The following is a 621-nucleotide window of genomic DNA, read 5'->3' on the forward strand; positions in this document are numbered from 1 at the left end:
AGAGGGGGCTGTGTGGTCTGTGGGGTCAGGACAGGAGGATTTGTGGGGTCTGTGGGGTCGGGGGGATCTGTGGGGTCAGGAGGGGTCTGTGGGGTCTGTGGGGTCAGGGGGGATTTGTGGGGTCTGTGGGGTCAGGGGGATGTGGGGCAGCCTCAGCCCCTCCCCCCAAACCCCCCCTGACCCCCCCAGGCCGCTCCTGCCTGATCCGGCTCTGCCAAACCCGGCCCAGCCCCGGCACCATGGGTGAGACACGGACCCCAAAAACACCCCGAAAACACCCCAAAAACACCCTAAAAACACCCCAAAAACACCCCAAAACACCCCTAAATCCCCCAGAACACCCTAAATTCCCCTCAAAACACTCGTAAGTTCCTCTAAAATCTCATCAAGTTCCTTAGAATCCCCCAAATTTGTCCCAAAGCTCCTCGGAATCCCCCGAAATTCCCCCAAACTCTGCTGAGTAAGGGCCGGACCCCGAAATTCCCTGAAATTCCCTTTAACTCTGTTCCCCAAATCCTTCATTGCCCCAAAACAATCCCAAAAGCCCCTGGAACCCCTCCCCTCCCCCACCCCGTTCCCGTTAATCCACGGGGACAGCTGAGAACGCCTGGAATGACCCCG

The sequence above is a fragment of the Malurus melanocephalus genome, unplaced genomic scaffold (genome assembly GCF_030028575.1).
Source record: "Malurus melanocephalus ecotype Western Australia unplaced genomic scaffold, MMel_1.1 scaffold_2802, whole genome shotgun sequence".
NCBI lineage: Eukaryota > Metazoa > Chordata > Aves > Passeriformes > Maluridae > Malurus > Malurus melanocephalus.